The 20265-nt window shown below is 38.6% G+C and overlaps 1 long non-coding RNA gene across 1 annotated transcript; it reads left to right on the top strand.

Moving 5' to 3' along the window:
• Positions 1–272: 272 nt before the first annotated feature.
• LOC128851871 (uncharacterized) lies at positions 273–16967 on the top strand. Its single transcript, XR_008449405.1, has 4 exons — positions 273–620; positions 2386–2745; positions 7531–7728; positions 16048–16967. It is a non-coding gene; the product is annotated as an uncharacterized LOC128851871 (long non-coding RNA).
• Positions 16968–20265: the final 3298 nt, after the last annotated feature.

Raw genomic sequence — 20265 nt, 5'->3', positions numbered from 1 at the left:
CCTGGCCCCATACTGCTGAGTCTGCAACAAAAACCTCTTTGAATCAGAGGATAAGAAAAGTTACATTCTGTTGGAGTTATCACAAGTTCCAAATGGCCTTGATAAACAGCACAAAGACAGAAATGTTTCCCTTTTGATATAGAAGCATTGTCCTTGTTATAAGGTCTTTGTACACAGTATTGCCAAGTTCTGATTGTGATTGCATGTTTCCAGATGATAACTTAATAGAGATATTAATGAAGGATAATATTTGAAGAACTATATACCTGCAACTTGCTTCTCTCAGATAGTCTGTCTGTAAATATTTTGAATTTTTAGACTCCAAATTTAATCCTCTCAAAAGCTAGAAAGAGATAATATTTAGTTTAACAAAAATCAAGTTATATATCTTCTGAGATATTTACTTTTCTGGAAAAGGCTCTTGACCTTCACTTTGTGTTATCCTAGGTCTGCTTCCAATGTAATCTTTAAGATTTCAGCAACTGTTATATGTTTATGACACAGTAGTGCCTGGAAGCCTCAATTGCTCTCTTACATATGAGTGCACCTCATATCTGCAGTGTGAGAACTTCTGAAGGACATGCTAAAGACATTGTGCTTTGAAAACACAAAGTAGCCAGGTAGGAAAAATATAATAATAAATTCTTCTTTCAGTGTGTACAGGGGATCCAGAGGACAAACTGATGAAGTGATTTGCTGAAGTTCAAATTAGAAGGCTGTAGGAGAACTTGGATTTTGTGACTCCCAGAGTACCAGCTTAACAACACACCTGCATTTTTTCTCTGAGTATAGATGGTTGTGTCCAACAATCTTAAACCTTTGTAGCAATCCTGGTGCAAGTCCTGGGGCTATACCACACCACTGATAGAGGGATTATACTGATGCAGGTCTTATGAATATACTGAAACTCTGGCTGTGCGATGAAGTGTGTTTTTAGGAATAACAAGGCTGCTAAGCGGGCATCGCTTGGAGACCTCCAGGGCAGCTATTCCCTGACCCCAGTGCTGTCCTGCACTGGAGAGGTGAGACTGCAGAGCCATTCTCACACCCTGCCTATGAACTGTCCTAGTCTTTACTTGTGCAACGTAGAGGCCCTCAGCCCTACTTGGGTTTGGTATGTAGGTTGCTGGGCTAGTATGTACACACCTGCACTAGACTGGATTAAATGTCTGGTGTTATATATTAAAGAAAGAAACACCTTCTGCATCATTGCACATGTTCTCTGGGGCTGATTATTTAAACATTCCCAAGAATTGCTGAATGTCCACCCCAATTTCTTATTTCTTTGTAGATTCATAACCTGAACATTTCAGTGTAATTTCCTTTCACCATGGAAAGCATCTGACTTCTTGGTTACTGTTCTGTTGTACCTTCATTTCACGTTATAGGAAGGCTCTTTCTCCCTCCCTCATTAATACAGCTTTTATATAGTACTTCATTATTGAAGTCACGACTGTTAACTACTGTACCATTCTAGTGAATATGGAAAAAAATGTTTAACTGTGATGTCCTACAGTCTGCAACTACCGGTGCTGTTTTCGTACAGCAACCACAACTCTCATTACTACTGCCCACCTAGAAGGGAGCAGAAAAAACACTGGAAAGGATAGTTTGTCTGCAGTGATGCAAATATGCAAGGCTGCAGACTACCTGAATCACAACATCTTGGCCTGTGCACCCACTTGTCTCCCCAGAGTGAATCTGAACAATTGCACATGGGTATATGTTGATAAACCGTGTTGGGATATAGATGAATATTTGGCTTTCACTTTTTTTTTTTCCTTACAAAACAGTTTCCTCTTCTGGTCATACTGTTGAGATGCTTTAACTGAGCTTAGGTTTTGACGATGAGAGAGTGAGAGGTTACATAAAACAGCTATTCTTCTCCGACGTCCCTGTCCCTGAAGAGTCTACTATGAGGGAACCTAAATCACAAAAGAAGAGTGTTATAAGATCCCACTTGTATAGTTTAGTCTAAGCCCTGATTTAAAATTAGCTCTTAACACAACAAAAGTCCAAAAATAGATGGCGCATATTTATTCATACTTTAACTGAAATTAGCATGCCAAAACCAACTTTGTTAAAAAAGCATAGCAAGCATAGCAAAAACTATTTCATTTGTTGCTAGTACTGTTACCCCGTCTCTGTGTACTTGGTATCTGGCTTACAATGACAAAACTAAAGAAAAAGAACTCATAAGAGTCAGTACCAAACAGTTGTCCCAATCAATCAAAAAGTGGTGTCACAAAATGCAGTAAAAATCTTTCTTACCTGTTGCAATTTAGTTACAATGAAAAGAGATTTATCTTGCTTAATTTATAAGAAAACATTTTCTGGTAAATCCTTTACTTTTTTTTTTTCTGTTTTTTTTTTTTTTTTCCTCAGTTTGGGTTAACTGGAGAGGAAAAGACTTGAAGCCTTCAGCCTGAAAAATATTCTGACCATACTGAAATAAGTGGTAAATCCCACTGATTCTGTAGATATGAAATTCCAGCTGCAACTTTCTTCCAATCTCACTGGAAGGAATACGTGTGAAGCAGGGCGGAAAGGCAGATGAAGAGAAAGACAGCTTCTGTGCTATATGGTTCATTGGCTTCAGAGTTTTTCAGATGACATTTTAAGAAAGAAAGATCATAATCTGTGTTTTCAAGGTACTTTGATTGTTTATTTGTTTCTTAAACAGAGGCAGGCTACAACATTTCTGAAAGCCATCTGAAAATGCTGAAGAAAGGAGTAAGTGAGTGAGTGAGTATCTCGAATCATAGAGTCATAGAGTCATAGAGTCATAGAGTCATAGAATCATAGAATCACAGAATCATAGAATCATAGAATGGTTTGGGTTGGAAGGGACCTTAAAGATCATCCAGTTCCAACCCCTTGCCATGGGCAGAGGCACCTCCCACCAGACCAGGCTGTTCAACGCCCCATCCAACCTGGCCTTGAACACCTCCAGGGATGAGGCATCTACAACTTCCCTGGGCAACCTGTGCCAGTGCCTCACCACCCTCATAGTGAAGAAATTCTTCTTAATGTCCACTCTAAATCTGTCTCTCTCCAGTTTATACCCATTTCCCCTCGTCCTATCCCCACAAGCCTTTGTAAACAGTCCCTCCCCAGCTTTCTTGTAGCCCCCTTCAGGTACTGGAAGGTTGATATAAGATCTCCTCGGAGCCTTCTCTTCTCCAGGCTGAGCAGGCCCAACTCTCTCAGTCTTTCCTCATACAGGAGGTGCTCCAGCCCCCTGATCATCTTTGTAGCCCTCCTCTGGACCCGTTCCAACAGTTCATATCCTTCTTATGTTGAGGATTCCAGAACTGGACACAACACTCCAGATGAGGTCTCACAAGAGAGGAATAGAGGAGCAGAATCACTTCCCTCACCCCGCTGGCCATGCTCCTTTTGATGCAGCCTAGGACACCGTTGGCATTCTGGGCTGGGAGTGCACATTGCCAGCTCATGCGAAGCTTCTCATCAACCAGCACCCCCAAGTCCTTCTCTGCAGAGCAACTCTCAATCACATCATCCCCCATCCTGTATTGAAATCGGAGATTGCCCTGACCCAGGTGTTGGACCTTGCACTTGGCCTTGCTGAGCCTCATGATGTTCTCACAGATCCACTTCTCCAGCCTGTCCAGGTCCCTCTGGATGACATGCCATCCTTCTGGTTTGCAAACTATACCTCTCAGTTTGCTGTCATCTGCAAACTTGCTGAAGGTGCACTCAATCTCGCTATCAATATCATTGATGAAAATATTAAACAGTACTGGTCCCAGTACAGACATCTGAGGAACACCACTTGTCACGTGTCTCCATCTGGACTTTGAGCCACTGGAAACCACTCTTTGAATATGACCACTCAACCAGTTTCTTATCCACCAAATAGGCTACCCATCAAATCCATATCTTTCCAATTTAGAGAGAAGGATGTTGTGTGGGACCATGTCAAAGGCTTTAGAGAAGTCTAGATAGATTACCTCCATCGGTTTACCCATGTCCACTGCTGCGGTTACCCCATCACAGAAAGCCATCAATTTGGTCAGACAGGACTTGCTCCTGGTGAAGCCATGCTGGCTGCCATTAATCACCTCCCTGCCCTCCATGTGCTTTAACACAGCTTCTAGGAGGATCTGTTCCATGAACTTCCCAGGCACAAAGGTGAGACTGACAGATTGGTAGTTCTCAGGGTCGTCTTTTCTACCCTTTTTAAAAATGGGCAAAATGTTACCCTTCTTCCAGTCACCTGGGACTTCTCCTGATTGCCATGACTTTTCAAATATCATGGAGAATGGCTTGGCAACCACATCAGCCAATTCCCTCAGGACTCTAGGGTGCGTCTCATTGGGTTCCACAGACTTATATGTATTCACGTTCCTCAGGTGGTCATGAACCTGATCCTCCTCTACAGTGGGAGGTAGTCTACCGTCCTGGTCACCATCTTGTCTCACGACCCAGGAAGGATAAAGAGAGAGATTATCAGTGAAGACTGAGGCAAAAAGTTGTTATGTACGTCAGCCTTCTTCTCTTCTGTCAATATGAGATCACCATTTTCAAATATCAGTGGGTATATAAGTAACGGTATAACTTATTTTACTCACATACTTCAAGTCCATGTTTTAGCACATACTTGAATCTAAGCCAATTGATACCTTTAGCATTACTGTAGTGCTTGAGCACCTCACTGCTCCTGAACCATAGTACTCTGTGTATTGAAATCATCTTAATGAAAGGGAGATTTACATTACTTTTTGAGCTCATAAAATTGATTCTCATGGAATAGTAGAAAGCAGAACACAGCTGAACACAAATTAAAAAAAATACTATTAAAGGATTTGATGACATTAGAAATTCAAGTCACGTTTTTTGAAATGGGTAGAACATATCAAAAAAACAGTAACTTTACCAACAAACCCATTCTGTTTAAGCAAAACATCTATTTTTAACATAAAATATAATATTGAATGTTATCACAGGTAAGGCTTCCTTCTAAGTTAATTTCTGCCATTATGGTATGAAGGTATGAGTGTTAAATAATACATCTGTTTTCATATGTGAGAATTTCTCCCCTTCAATTATAGGGTGAGCAAAGGCTGCTTTTGCCCCTCCATAGGGCCACTGTGTGCTCCGCAGTCTGTCTGCTACAATGGGGAAGAGAAGTGCTACCCCACACTCAGAACTATTAGCCCTGTGACCTCACACGAACCTGTTTTTTTAGAAGGGTAATAAAAATTGTACCGCTTTCTGTAAATGAAACTCACTGTGTGGAGAGAGGAATCTGGCTAGCTGTGATTGTAAAGCAGATGCAAATAACTCTCATGTTTTCCCGTGACAAGCTTGTTCACTGGATTTTTGGACTGGATTCCTCTCAGACAGAGCCATGTTGGCTTTTTAAAAGCTGTCAGACACAAACTAATGGACAATATTTTTTTTTTTGTCCTGATTGTCTGCACCGCTTTCCTCTAATGGTATTTCTGTTAGCAGTTCTGATTGTAGAGGTTCTGAGGCAGCTATCTCGTAATCTAACCCATGTCAATTAGTCGTCAGACCACACAAAAGCCCTGTTATTCAGTTTGCGTAGCTAGCTCCCAATAAATCTTTCTTGTGCTCTATCAGCACATATGGTAGCATATTTTTCCTCAATCCTCATTTTGTAGCTTTTATCAGCATCCCCTCTCAAGAGACCAAAGCCTCTTTCCCAGTCCGGCTTTACTTTTTATGTTCTTTCCCATGAGAGCAATATAATAAAGAGTAAGTGAGTGAAGCTGAGTAATTACACACATCTTTCTGTCTTAACTAACACTTAACTAAGCTGTATTGTCAGCATGAGCATAAAACACTTAACTCTTTATTCAGGAAAATGGATCAAAGTGAAGAAGACCTTTATCTCCACGGGATTAAGAAACGGAGTGAGGAAGTTTGTAGGGACCTAAGAAAAAGAAACCCAAAGAAAAGAAACTTAATTTCTTAAAGTTGAGTTTGCCTTGTTTGTTGTGGTTTGCAGCATGCTTGGGGACTGTCTCACAAATGAGACTAGAGATTTGCTGCTTGGGAAGGCCCATTACAGTCAATCAGGTTGCCCTTGCTGCATGCAGCAGAGAGTTGGGCCTGATGATAGAGGCTGCAGGACTGCATTCTTCAGAGCCTGGGAGGTTCATGACTAGTGCTTCTCAGAGAGAGCCAAGGTATTTGCAATAGTTGGCTGCTCTTCCTAAGAGGAATGATTTTTTTCCCAACCAGCCCCAGTCTACACAAAGTGTGGTCATCCAAAAGCCCCATATAAGACACTGCAAAATGGTTGCCAAGGGCCAACAGCTCCTTTGGTTGCACTTCTCTTTGGTGATTCCTATGGACTGTAACAGCTTTGAATGAGGATTTTAAGATGATCTGGAAGAGATGAGGGCACTCATCCCCATCTACGTTGCTGAAGCTAAAAATCAGATATGAATGGGTACATCCTGGATGTGAAAAGTTACTTAAATAATAATAAGTGGTTGTTGCTGTGATGTTACTGATATGTCCTCAGCCACGGAATTACTCTCAGGTAAAAATCCCAAACCTCCCTAAAACCAACCAAACAAAAAACCTGCTAAATCAATGTTTACTTCCATCAAATATTTTGAATGGATGTTGAACACAGATGAAGCTTATTTCACAAATAGTCACTGTGTGGCCACCTCTCACGGGAAAGCTTTAGATTCAGATTGACGCATGGTGACATAGCAAGAAAAACAGAAATGTCAGCAGGGTTAACACTATCTAAATGGTTTTTTAGCAAAGAAAATAAATGGTTATGTATGTGCTTTAAGGGCAGGACAAGAACTAATAGTTATTTAGCTAAATTTTCAACAGCTGAATCATCTTTGTAGGCTGGTAGTCTGAAGACAGCAAACCTTTCTTTTTATGTTTAAAAGCTTCTTGGGTTTTCTCCTAGAGTTTTCTCCTAGAGTTTTCCAGCAGGAAGAATCACATCAATCTAGACAGCACAGTATAACAGCTGAGATCATAGTGAATTTAAGTTATGCTTTAATCTATCATATTTCCTTTCAGAAGAGCCTTGAAGGAGATATTTTTCTCCTAATTTCTGTTCTATGCAAAATAATGATGATATTTATCACCTCACAAGGTTGGGAATAATTAGTATATACGCAGACTCCTCAATAAAATATAACCTGTGCACAGATTGACTTGTATAATCCCAGTTAGTCTTGCTATCAGAATAAAGAGACCAATTTTGTATCTGTTTATAGGTGAGAAATGTTTACAACTGTTGGTAACAGCACCCTCTGTTATTCTACTATCTGCATTGTTTAAGAACGAAATGATAGTGTGACTCCTATAGTCATATGCACACATATATGTTCTTAACTTTAAATAAATAGGTAAGGGCTGTCCAGTAAAATACTAAACTATGTGGCAATAAGGAAAAATCCGCACGTAACAATGTTAAAACCACCACATATATAACATCATTAGGTCTATTTATGCATAGAGATTGAAAGGATTCATGACTGTAAAAATTATCTATTTTGGCAGGCCTGTGGAAAAGACTGTCTGTCAAGCTCAGAAGAATGAACAAGGATTCTCGATTTCTGAAGACTGAATTCTTCATGTAGTGTTGGCCTTATGTAGCATGGAAGTTTCAGGCTCCAAACCCTATCATGTTTTCCTGGTATCCTTATAAGCCAGATAGGAATTACATTTTGTGATACACACTGCTATTGAATCAGAGAGGTAATGTATTATACTTTCTTTAAATGGACTTTCTTTAAATTTAGACTTTTCTTGAAAAAGTATTTAAGTTTGCAGAAGAGGATCGGTAATTACAGATGCTAAACTGAAACCAAAACCAACACTCTTCAGGTATCCTGGCACCCAGAACATAGGTTGATTCCAGCATCCAAACTGTAATTTTTTTTTCTGTGTGTAGAAGTTCACAATGAGACAGTTGCTGTATCTTTTGTTGCCCTTGCTTGAAATAATATTAGCCTTGGTACTGTCAATTAGGTTTCTTTTTCTTTACTTTGGGCTGGAATTCACTAAAGTTAGCTATGCTAATATTTGTTAATTTTTCTCTCTAGTTGTCTTCAACACATTCTGTTTTGAATGAAAACCCTCTGTCATTTCATAAAGATGAGTAATCAAAAGTTGGTTGTACCATCTAAACACACTCTGGTTATGTAATCTACTAAGCACCAGTCTGTCAACCGGAATAGATAAAGTTATGCTGGCAGCAGTGTAAATAAGATCAAAATTGGGTTTTACAAAGTTTATTTCATAAGAATACAAAAGACCGAGACCTTTGAAAGACATATTATTGCTCTTCTGTAGCTCACTCAAAGCTCACAAATCATCAAAGACTGTACTGTCAGGTAAAAAACCCAAACCTCCCCAAAACCAACCAAAAAAAAAAAGCCCTAAATCAATGTTGAGTTCCATCAAATTTCTGTAACCAGAATAGCTGTGGAATCACTAATGTATAAAAATATATATGAATTCAACAGATGAAAATAATTTGTATTTCCAAGAGTAAAAGAATTGTTTATCGTCCTCCTTCAGAAAAGAGCTTCCATTCTGATCTGTGCACATCCATTTCTATCCCACAGTACTTTAATGACAAGCTCTTTGAGATGCATTAATCATAAAGTATCTTCCAAACCTGCACCTGAATTACACAGCTACACCTGAATAATGGAGTTATTCCACTTCATTGTATTCTGACTTTATTCTCTCTATGGTGCTATTACTAGCCTGAAATGAATAAGGCTGGACTTGAGATATGTCCCTTAATACCGGTTATCTAAATCTCAGAAGCAGAGGAAGATCAACTTTTTATACAAATATCTCTTCTCTCCATCTTGCAGGTATAATCCCAGTCTTCTATAGCAGTACAAGTAGGAAGAGTGGAAACCAGTGAAGAGTATTTCTAAAAATATTTTAAAGTTTTCTTACTGTCCCTGGAAAAAGCAGAATACCTCTCTTAGAAGTGTTTTCCCCCACATTCAACTAGTGTTTAAATGCAAATAAAAATACAAAGCCAGTTTAATTTACCCTCTTTAGTTAGACTATTTACCTCAGAAGACAAAATGCTGAACTTAAATGTGTGAATGGTACTAACTGTAGCTGTTATATGAGACACCAACGTAAGACCTAAATTTAGAATTTGATAGATTAACGCTTAAACAGTTTGATGTGGAAGGAGTAGGCTGTCCAGGTCCAAACCACATGTTTTTATTCTGGTCTTTCTTATGGGCCATCTGTTCTTCACTGTTTGTCTCAATTCCACCGTCTGTCTGAAAATTACACTCAACATGACCACCTTACCTGTGAAACTGCAAGAAGGCAATAGCTCTGTCAATCAAAACTAGTAAAAGAACAAAACTTCCACCCTAGTTCTCTTTGTCTCCAGTGCTGGGAGCAAGGAATACAGATTAATGCCCCAGATTTTTGTTCCAATTCTGTCTCTTTTTAAGCCCAACTAGTATTTTTCTCTGAGGGTAGGAAGAGAGAAAAAAAAGAAAGAAGAGATTGAGGGAATTTGTACAAGGGGCAGCTTTGCTCTACAGAGGACACCTGCAAATTTCAGAGAAAAAAAATTATTCCTCTTCAGTCAGGGAAGACACTTCTCTTAATTTCCATTCTTTATTTTTTTTGTGTTGAGTTCAGAAGAAAGTATAGGTACATTCATTAGAAAAATTTTAGGTAGCTCATGCTAAATGAGATGAATTCTGCTCTCAAATTTTGTAAGCAAAGACTCAATCTTCCTCCATTAGGCTATGGACTTGCACATGACAAAACACTAGATAGATGATTCACACCTAAACTTCTCCATTCTTCCTTCATGTACAACTAGTTTATTTTCTTATTTGTTTGGCTGATCCATTCAACGTTCACCTGGGACCTACATGCAGGACAAGGGAGAGAGTGTGATTATGTCAGGGCTGCAGATAGGTGCTGGGGTCCTGGCCCCAGGGTAAGATAAGTGCAACGCACGTGAGAAACCATTGGACACAGCATAGCTGGAATTGCTGGATGTGACTGATAGTGCATGAACCTGACAAAGTTTACAGATAGCACTCTGAAGGGAGGCTGGATTTCACAGATGTTTAAGGGAGAGTTGTTGAAGAAATCGTTGGATGCTCACATTTGAATCTAGGGCAGAAACAATTTCCTGACCTTTCAGTTAAGGCTTTTCTAAGTAATTTCAATTTTTGAAAGTTAACAACAGGTTTTACAGACCATACCTGCCTCTAGAAGTAAACACCGATGACTTTTATCAGGTGTTGGTACGGGGCATTGGTACGTAGAGAGGTAATGCCTTATGCTTATTCCTCTGCAAGTCAATGTCATTCTAGAGTTGGTGGCATGTCATTGGTTAAAGAGTGAAAAAGGCTGTTGCACCTGCAGTGAGGAGCAGATAGAACAGGAAACCCAAACCTGATCAATAGAGTATTCCATGCAATACATGTCATACTCAGTATAAAGCTTAGGGATCACAAGGGTTAAGCCTTCTTCTTCTACATCTGACGCCCAGTGAAGAACTTGTCTGTCTGTCTGTCTGTTCCTGATTCTTCCATTTCTGAATTCAGTTCCTGAATCTAGTTCTTTATTTGGCTTTATACACTTCTTTAGATTTTATTATTTTCTTGTAAATATTATTATTTTCTGATTAATATTATTATTTTCCTTTTTATTATTATTGTTTCATTAGAACTGTTCTAGTTTTAGTTCCAAACTCACAAGTCTCTCTCTTATTTCCTTTTCCCCTTGATTGTGTGTGGGGTGAAACTGGGGCAACAACTACCCAGTTTAGCTGCTGACCTGGCTGATTAAGAGCTAAACCAGGACACTGGATTTCCCAGATAATTAGAGGGGAATCTGAAGGACCTTTTGGGAACACTGTCATGCAACACAAACACTATCTAGTTAACCATACCAGAAACAGCATATTAAGCCAGATATACCTAGGCGATAGTATCAAGACAATCAAATTTGTGTACAAATGTAGCAAAATTGGGACCAAAGCAGAAGTAATTCTGGTTGTTTAGTTGTGAGAGGATGGAGGTGGCAAAAGCAGTAAAGAGTAAAGAGTAAAGAGTAAAGAGTAAAGAGTAAAGAGTAAAGAGTAAAGAGTAAAGAAAGGTGAGGACAAGAAACAGGAAAAGCTATGCAAAGGTATGCAAGTGGGTGCCCCAGGATACCTCTTATCACTGCAGCCTTAAGCAGGACAATAAATCAGACCTGTTTCTGACCACACCATGTGTTGAAACTGCTTCCTAGGACAGGAGGATTGAGGACACGAGTTGTGCCTTTCTTGCCAGCAGAGGAATACCTGGGGTGGATGGACCAGGCATACCAGTATCATCATGCTGGTGCATGCTTCAGGAGGGACAGGACTGATGTCCTCCTAATGTCCTAGCAGACTGCACAAATACTCATATCCTGGTCTCTCAGGACCCTTCTTTTCATCAATTGTTTTCCTAAGGACTATGCTATTACTTTGCCAGTTTGGTCTTTCCCAAATTTATTTTATTACTGCTTGCAATCACTAAATGGCACAAAACCACTTGCCTAACTCTTGAGTTATAGTGGTGCTTTGTTATTCTCTTCTTAAAATATGGGTGAGTGAAGAACATAAATATCAAATTCAGGATTTTCTATAGTTTAGTGTCCTGGTGAGGTCTTATGATAGAAGTTATCTCCTGCTTGATTTCTGGAAACTAAAAAAATCTGCTGCTTTTCTTCTCAGCGAGATGTGAAGACTGTAAAGAGGTACTCCTTTGTTTCTGACTTCAGTGAGAGAAGGAGCACAGTGCCTCAGAGGATTATCCACAGAGGGCTGTTCCTGCGGAGCAGGAATGCATCTGCGGTTGGCCATCAAAAACAGCTGAAACATCACACCTCGTAGGACGTAGGTGTTTGAGGTCAGCAGCTCATTAGACATTTCTGTACACTTAGAAACCAGATGCCGCATTGTTTGAGGGTAAATGCCTCACTAACCAGGGCTCTCCTGCTACATGAAGGAAATAGCATCATCCATCGCCAGGCAGTCATCCTGAGAGGGAAGAAACTGAGTTCTCTGACCTCCTTAGGTTGAAGGGACTGAAACATTCATATCCAGCCACCTGGAGTGAACTGAACACCGCACACATATTGGATGCCTGGAAGACTAGTGAGCAAGGAAAGGCCTGACTTTGCAGCCAAAATATAAAGGCTGTCAGGTAGAAGAGAGTGGTCTCACTTCAGCTGAGTATTTTACATTAAATAGCTCTTGGATAGAAAACCACCAGGTCCGTATGTGAGCTCTCAGCAACCTCTTGGTTTGAAGAATAGTGTTTCATGTGCAATTCTGATAATAGGTGTGTGATACATGTTCCCAGAAGGTCTGAATGATTATGTACCTCTGAGGATCTGGCAGATCACCCTGATCACTGCCTGGTGAAGGCTGACCCCATCTGTGCTTGTACAAATGCTGATGAAGCCCAGAATTCAGCTGGGTTTTATTTAGTTGTATTTCTACTTTAGTCAGGTAGTTTGTAAGCATCCTTATTTGGAAAGAATAGCTATTCTTATTTGGAAAGAATAGGGGAAAGAAAGCTATAGGAAGCCCAGTGTCGCACTGGTATCACACTGTGCTAAAGAGAAAAATAAAAAAAAAGTATGATCTTTACCAACCATATTACACAACCTAAATATACTATGTATTGTTACATGTTTCAGAGATCTTCACCCAGAAGTATGTTACTAAAAGAGACATAAAATTTCCCAAAGGGAAGCCTCAAAGGTTTATTATTAAGGTACACTTTCTGAAAACTATGTAAAGGCGTCAATTACACCTCTCGAAACAACATATTGCTTTGCATGTTGCTGCTCATGAGAGATGTGACAGATACTTTCTTTTTCCTTGTTTAAGTACGATTTGTAATGTTGCTGATTTTGTACCCTCTGTCTTGTGTAGTAGAATAAGCAAATTGCATGGTAAATCTTTTTCAGAGATGCTTGTGATCACGTATGGTACTTCTGATTAGATACAGTTATGATCATGGTTCACTTTTTAATGCTTAAAGCTAGCTCTAAAGTTACAAACTGTTGGATTAGCACTTTCCACATAGGATAAATAGGAAAAAGAAAGCATAACTATGAAATGAGGATGCATAAATATTTACATTTCTTCTCGTATTACAATTCTTTTTCTCACTACTTTTGTAAAACTTACCAACTTAGGAACTCAAAGTTACCTTCTTTAAGCTGTCTTAAGAAGCACTGAAATCTCTTTCTAGTCGTGACAGCTGACCAGGAATTCTATGAACTTCGTGTGTGTCTCATTTAGGGGAATTTTTCTACACTTAAATGATACTGCTTCTATTATCACAAACCATGTCAGGCAGAAGATAATTAGAAGCTATTACTTTTCTATTCATATTAAGAGATTCTTTTAAATGATGGCTCACAGAAAACGTATTTCTCTTGGAAAACCAGTATGACAGCAAGACTTGTAACATAAAAACTGATCTGCTCATAAATTAACACCTCCTCCCTTTCCACAGAACTATTAAGGAACCTCTGTGTTTTCTACTAGGAACTAATGTGTGCTTGCTCACTTTTTATCTGCAGAAAGATGACTTTTCTTTTATGATTTTTTGCTTACTCATCTGTACAATAATTCCAAATGTAATATAATAAGTATTTTAAAATGTTTAAATAATAAGTGATGTTATAACTTCAAGAAAATGTTGCATGTTTTTCCCACCAGAAAGATCAGCACTATTGTTTATTTGTCTGTGTTTACATATATTTTCGCATTTTTTACTTTATTTGTAAGCAATGATTTTGCTCATATTTTTGTTCTCCACTAATGAGAATCTGGTTTTCTTAAACAAACAAAGCTTCAAGTGCAGCCAGGATTTCACATGCAAATATAACATCAAAAATTGATTTTTGTGTGTGTTTATAAATGTTAAATTAGCTGAAAATATGTCGAGCAGCTGAAAGACAATGAACTTATTTTCTGAGAGTTCATTAGACGTTCTGAAACATTTGGAATTAAATTACTAAAACTCAGTTAATATATTTTCACTGACTGGGCTTCCACACTTTTCTTTTGCTTACGTAGCAGAAAAGAGGGGGAACAAGTGAGAGTGCCAAAGTCATGACAGAAAATGTTAATGCTTGAGAACTGTATTTTTTCTGTGCGCACAAAGTAGTGATTGTTAAAGCACTCACAGGTCTGCTGATCAATAGTCCTAAATATAGGGGAAGCAGTAATGTTTATAGGGGAAGCACAGAAGTTCTTTACTAGAGACCTACAGAAATTATTTTTAAGTTGTCAAAGTGCATTTGAATTTTACAGATATCAAGTAGAAGGGCCTTTAATGTAGTATATGATTTCAAGCAACTGTAATGTAACTCATAATTATCTGTGTCTGATGGGTAAAAATATTTGCTAAATACTTCAACAAGACTTCCTGAGGCCAGAGAAATAGAATGTTTTGTAAAGAAGAAGGCTTTGTTCATAGCAAAATATTTTCCCCACTGTGTCTTCCTAGGGCATAGTGCATAGTATATAACATTCTGTAAATATATGTATAAATATTGCATTTGTTCAAACTAGGCTGATAGGATGGGACTGTAGTCTTCAAGCTGCCTTGGCCTTTGCATGTCTAAAGAGAGGTTGGTAATGGTCTGGACAGGCTGGTGATTCTATTTTTATTCTTAAGCTGGGATACTAGACTGAGTGTTAGTGAGAAGGAAAAAAGGTGCCTGAACTTTACAGCTAAAACAGGAAGTTAAAAATACCTAAAATCAAGGAGGAAAGAAATGACATACCGAGAAAAGTGAAATGAGTGTGTCAGTGGTGCATTGAGATGGGATGGATTTTGCTGCCTTTAGTGGTCTCAGCTGTAGGTGTTTGTGATCACTCCATGGTCAATTGACTATGACATCTCTCCAGAAAGTAATTAATTTTATTTTTGACTTATGTTTTCAAAGGACATCAATCATATTTTCATGCATTTATCGATTTGTGATGATTCTAGAAAAAATCCAGATGGGTAACTTATCCAAATGCCTTTCTTTTGGGTAGCTGATATTTATAAAGGTGAATCCAACCCTGGAGGAGACAATGAGAAGAGAAAATGTACGTGATAAGTCTTTTGGAGGAGGGATCAATTTCAGACTTCTCTTTGAAGCAAAACATTACTTCTCTTGGCGGCAAAGGTTTTTTATAAAGGAAGCCTTCTTTCTTTGCTGCTCAAATATAGAAAGTGGGTCACCTTTTAGGTCCATAGACCAGAAAGAATCTGTCTTTCAATACTCAAAAAAAAAAAGAAAAGAAAAGAAAGACCATATAAGACAAAAATAAATATAAAGGAGACAACAATAAATAATTTTTATTTATAAAAATAAATATTAAGGAGACAACAGAATGAGAACAATTGCAAGCTATGCAATTTTACGTCTTCGCCAGACAGTTTACTTGAGATGTAATCTTTGTCATATTTATTTGGCATTTGGGAAAATATCCCCCCATAGTATGTGTTTATAAATGGCATATTTATTTAATATGTCTAGCAATTTGAGCTTTCTGCCAGAGAAATATAAGATTGATGGTGGTAAAAAGCTCACCAAATAATCCTAAAGATTTCATGGATGATAAATGCTAAACTTATTTAGCCGATTACTACATCTATTTTAATTCCATTTTAACAATTATGATATTTTTAAAAAAAAGTAAAAATTAAAGCCTATTTAGCAAATAAGTACTAGATTGATCAGTGATATGACTTGAAATTACAACAGAACTTTGGTGAAAACATCTCAGGATTCAGTAAATAAACAGCTTTTTAGTAGGTGCAACGTTTCTGAGCACTGCAGAGTGATACTTTGATCCCATAGAAGGAGATTCCTCCTACCATTTTAGTCAATTCACATAAGCAAGTAGAATTTAAAGTTTATTAGTTGTATTGTCTGAAGCACAGAGATGACAGAATGAAGACCTCTTTTTGCGCTAAAATGGAAAGCTACTTTTAATTGCAATTTTTCTGTTATTTTTAGAGATGCTGCTCAATTTTTCCTCACATTGTGCATGGAAAGAAGAGAAAACCGGCAGATAATCGATACACTTCAGAGTGTGGTGAATTAGATTGATAACGTACATGATGTGAAGAATTAAGAAAGTCATAGTCTGTCGGCATGGGTAGGAACAGAGTAAATGATCCTTAACCACTGGAAAACAACGAGCTAGAAATTCAGACTTAGAAGGCTGCTGAACACCTATCTTCAATATGAATTGTGAAAATATAAAACTGCACTGTAAAGATGTACAGTATTGTGGCATGAATACTGTAAGACTATCCTCCTCCAAAACTTTTTACTTCGTCTAAGAGCACTGTTGGTGACTTTTCTCATTTTTAACACACTGACTATGAACAGTTTTTGCCACTAGTTGCTGGGCCCTGATTTTCACAGCAAGAGGGATCTATGCTACCCAACAAAGAAGATGGGGGGTAAACCATGCTGATAATACTGGGTTGGTTATTTCAGTGACTAGAGTGAATGTCATGGCTCAGACAAATAGCTCCAGACACAGCCACAATTTAGCAATTACTGCACGCAACTATAATGCTAAGCCTTCACCGGGAAAGGAAAATTAAAGGGCTGCAAGTTCAGTGAATAAATCCAGGCATTAATATGTAATCTTTTCAGCTGAAGGAAAATACGAGTGCCAGACAACAATGGCATGACACTAGGGAGATTTTGTTCAAAATTAATCTTATTTCATCAATTCATAGCTAATTTGATATACAGTGTTCTTGTCTGAGTATTCAGAAGTATTTTGGAACTTGCATTATTCCTCTCTTATCAGAGGAAGAATTAGTTTTGTGAAAAACCGCAGCTTGCCAAGTGACTTGTATCTGATTATTTCTTTGATTTTATCCAAGAAAAATGAACAAAAATCACTTAAGATACTTACATTTTGGGGACATTAGATGCTCTCATCTAATAAATTATGAGCTGTAATTTGGCTGTGATTGTTTAAATGATAAATTATTTTCTTCCAACTACAATTTACATATTGAAAATAAATTTTCTTTGTTATGAACATAATATAATAAATCATACCAAGGATCCTTCAGAAATCCTTCTAAATATCATTATGTTTTCTTTAAGTATCATTAATTATAATCACTATTTTGTGTCTTAAAATGCTGATCACACACACTAGTGCTGAGCCCAGTCATCTCCTGCAGGGTGAATCTTGGCAACTTTCGGTTTCCCTTTGTATCACCTGAGCTGTATGGTGTGAGTCAGTTGCCTCAAAAATTCCCCTTGTGATCCCTTTGGATCACTGAAGGACTGTGGCAGGAACATAAGAGACCTGGGAGACATAAGTGGATTTTTGAAGGTGTCTCTTTGTTTTTCTGCCTCAAGCATATCTTGTGAAGGAAAGAAAGGAATCTGTTCCAGTATCTGATCCATAGCTACACCATAATTTATTTCTCTTCATATAAGACAGAATGAATGCACCTGGGGATATAAAAAAAAGGATGTTTTCTTGCTGAAAATGCAAGGAACTTTGATGAGGTTTGGGGAAACATCAAAGCTTAAATGGTATCTCCTGATTTAAGATTCCCATAAGACAATATGGCATGTTACATATAAATTTCTTGAATGTGTTTTATTAATTGCAGAAGTAGCCTGTTGAAGGTGAGCCCTTTATTTGGCAAATCCCCCTTTTAATCCCTTGAGAGTCTTTGAAGGATTCTAATCTTTATTTAATCAGTATGCTTTTTCTAGAATTAAAATACTTCCTTTCTTTCTGCTATATATATGGGTATACATTCTTAGGTATGCCTGAAACCAGTCGCTGCTGATGTTTCAGGGCTGTTTAGAAATCAGAGGTAACAGGCACTCCTGATGCAGAAGTAAAGGATTTGCCCTGACTTTTCTTACAGAGTTTCTCTGTCTGCAGTAGTGCTGAATGTGGTGATGGGGAATAAAGTGGTCCTTCAGCTTTGCCTCATAGCTTGTTTTCAGCAGTTTGAGAAACCGCAGTGAGGCATCTGTCACAACGACCCTTCAGTGAGTTGGAACATTTTATTCCACTCCCACATTTTGTGTTTTCGGAGGAGTACATCATAAAAACTATGACTTGAAAACTGCTGGGAAACATAAGGGACACCTTCACTTCCTCCTCACCTCTCCCATTTATTTAATTAGACAATGAAGAGTTTCAAAGCAATTAGAAGAAGTCTTGAAAAGCAAGCACAGGCCCTCGGTGCTCTGAAAGCAGAAGGTTTCATTAAGTTTGTTCAAACCTACTTACAGTTACATTGAGGCACATACATACAGAACAGATAGAGCTTGCTACTGACACTGCTTGCACTGTGTAGGATTTATGTTTAGGAAAAGCCTCAGCCAGTGTTTTGGCATATCTTATCTGCAGGGCACTGCAGGAATAAATACTTTGAAATGTAATCAAATATTAATAGAAAATCCTTTGTGAGAGACATCTCCAATAGCCAGTTTTTCTCTCCACCCTCTTCCCACTCCGAAAGGTTTTACATCTACACAAACAAATCCATATCTGTCACTTGTAGCTGCACTAGACCGCGTTTTGTGGAGATAAAAGAGTGACATTAAGAAAACACAGCCTTGTAGACCTCTCATAGACCCCTGCTAACCTCTGCCATGAATTTGTTAAAATCTTCTGGCAAGGCCAAGGCTGGGTCTCAAAACGTCCCCCTAGGATGTATCCCAGCAGAAAACCTCTCCACCAAGGCAGAAGAAATACAGAAAGCAGACGACATTGTGCTGGAAAGACTTTAGGCAGGGTGAGTCACTGACCAGGCTGCTTTCTTCACCTGTCCAAGGTACATAGGTACTGACAAACACAGAATATTTTTTGGCCACAACTGGGTATATCCTTGATCCTGTTTGTTTTTCTCATGGCCTGTAGCTAAAGAAGTTAAGTTTCTAATGTGATGCTGTGTGTTAAGTGGCACTGAATGCAGGGCCCACGCCAGATGCATTGGAAAGAGGGCCAAAATGAAAATTAGGGAGAGCTTAATAGCATCTCAGCTTGGTGCTGGTCACTAGCTTCAGCTCAAGAAACCTTCAGTTGCCTCCAGGCTATCTTTGGTTGTGCAGTGACAACAAGGTGTCCCAGCCCATGAGTGATGGGATCAGGAAGGTATTCAAGCAATACGCTTCCCCTGATTGTACTACCTCACGTAGCAAGACGTAAGAGTGTGCAACCCATGACCAGCCAGTGGAGAAACTGTCAACAAAGCTGTATCATGGTGTAAAAGGAGCCGCTGCCTAAAAGACAGTGAAGGGACTATAGCATGTAGAGGGATGTCCATGTTTTCCACCATCGTTCAGGTTTCAGATGATTTTTCGCCAGCTCCAGTGACAGCTCCTGCCTGTAGGTCAGCAATATACACTTAGAAGGGAAGGAGTCCTTCCTCCCTATGCCTTTCTTCCACACAAATGTGTTCACTGCAGCCCAGACTTGCAGCTCTTAACTCTTTGTGGACAAACGAAGAGAAGTTTATGAGATAGGCTCCTATCAGCTCTTGGGAAAAGGCAATGGGCCAACAGCAAATGTCTAAGGCAGCCATGAAGCTGCTACTTGGTGGGAATGGGAACTTGGTAACAGGACTATTACATAGGTGCAAATCTGACTTGCTTTATTAATTGGTGTCCAGGTATTTTTTTCCCTTTTTTTCCCCGCTAGTAAAACAAACATAGATCACTGAGTGAGCTGCAATTCCAGCTTTATCCCACTTTTTCCTAAAGGTGGATGTAGGAGGATGAAATCTAGATTTTCTATTTAAAACTATGGTAACTCATGTCTGCATTTCAGTATCACAACTACATAGAACCACTCGTCACTCCATTGTTTTCAAAGTTATTTTTTCTCCTTAGTAATCTCCCCATGCAATGATATTTTCTTATAATGGTTTATGAATAAAGGAGACCATTGTGACAGACAGATTGAAATGAAATGGGTAAGGGTGACAGTCTGGAAATTCCTGGCCAATTCAAATCCCCATTAAAATAAGGAAAAATCCATCTTTTAAATGTGAACAAGAAGGTTTAGACATGTTACAATTGTTTTCAATATTTTTCTTATGTTTATAGCAATTTACTTCATCTGGGAAACACTGTAAATTGCTCATAACAATCTGTCAATGAACACTACAGTTATTTCTGCATTTCCAAAGTGTAAAATGAAAAATTAGCTGTTTTATTCTCTTCTAGGTGGGA

The sequence above is a fragment of the Cuculus canorus genome, chromosome 3 (assembly GCF_017976375.1).
Source record: "Cuculus canorus isolate bCucCan1 chromosome 3, bCucCan1.pri, whole genome shotgun sequence".
NCBI lineage: Eukaryota > Metazoa > Chordata > Aves > Cuculiformes > Cuculidae > Cuculus > Cuculus canorus.
This window is presented reverse-complemented; position numbering and strand designations above follow the sequence as displayed.